This window comes from Aplysia californica, unplaced genomic scaffold (assembly GCF_000002075.1).
Source record: "Aplysia californica isolate F4 #8 unplaced genomic scaffold, AplCal3.0 scaffold00108, whole genome shotgun sequence".
NCBI classification, from domain to species: domain Eukaryota; kingdom Metazoa; phylum Mollusca; class Gastropoda; order Aplysiida; family Aplysiidae; genus Aplysia; species Aplysia californica.
The window spans coordinates 191,000-192,462 of record NW_004797378.1 but is presented as its reverse complement, the minus strand read 5'-3'; positions in this window follow the sequence as shown (position 1 = coordinate 192,462).

The window sequence follows — 1,463 nt, the reverse complement described above, 5'->3', positions numbered from 1 at the left end:
CTATCTCTATCTATCTATCTATCTATCTATCTATCTATCTATCTATCTCTATCTATCTATCTATCTTACCGTTTATTTAATCTATCTATCTATCTCTCTTATCTAATTAAATTTTAATACAATTCAATCAGTAGACTACACAAAGAAGAATAGGAGTATTTTAGCAAAATACAGGTACCAACGAAGGACCCCACAGAGCCCAAACAGTTACACAAAAAAGGCAGAAGTATAGATCTAATGAACAAATAAACCGAAGACTTTGTTTAGCCCAAGGAGCTTTAGCCCAACATACGCGCTACGTTCATCAAGCAGTGATCAAATTCCGTTCACTCGCAATGTTCCACAGCAATTCGTAACTTCCGGTTTCTTTTTGAAAATCCAGGTCAGGGCTTCCCGGCGTACGTGCCTGCCTGCACATGTGCTATTTATAACTCTGCGGGGAAAACAAAATGTTGTTGCGCGAGGTAGCCTAACGTTTCCGAAAATTACATGTTGTGACGTAGTATGAAAACCCGCTTGCCCTACTGACCCAGTTAGCGGAAAAAGTCGCTGACGTCGCGGCCTGTCTGGCTGACTGTGGTTTCTGAACATGAAGCCTCGACAAAACGCAGCGCTAAATTGTCTGCTGTGGAGTTTAATTCTAAGCGTACTGTAGACTTAGCTTTAGATTATAAATAGCCAAAAAGAATAATATGCATCTGCCTTTTCATAACATTGTTGAAGTAATAATCATAGTAGGCTACTATTACTTGGAGGCCTCTTTTTATAAGCTACGTTTTACACTGCTTTTTTGGAAAGAAGTAAACCTTTTAAAATCGTACATAATTTTTTAAAAAGAAAGAAGTGAACCTGCTACATAGGATATATTGACATTCATAATGTATTAATGAATCCATGAGTTGTTTGTGGGTGGTTGGTGGTCCTCCAGTGTGGTTTGCTCCCCCTTTTCTATCAAATATAATTATGCAATCCTTCTCTTCTCCTTCTTTTTCTTTGCATGTTACTCTTTAGTAACACCTCTAATATTCGACATGTTATAATGACCGACTAATTTGCGCTGCAAGTGTCGTAAAACTCTGACAAAAAACAACAACTAAATACGTGCATTATTATTCGGTCAGATCAGGGACAGGCAAGGAGGTTGTACAGTAAGGTTGTTAAGGTCCTTGGGAGCAGGTGACCATGACCAGTGAGCAGATCTTGGTAGATAACATTACAGTATGTTTGAATCTTGTCCTTCAGGTCTATATTTTGGGAGTAAAGTAATGCCATGTCGTTTGCCTCGTGTGGTGGTAGCCCATAGGATAATGAGGGTAAACTTCGTTAATAAGCACAGATAAAACTATGAAATGATAATGCTATCTGAAAATTGAATGTTTTACAAGAGTGGAAACTCCATTTTCTCTCTCTGTTCTCTCTCTCTCTCTCTCTCTCTCTCTCTCTCTCTCTCTCTCTCTCTCTCT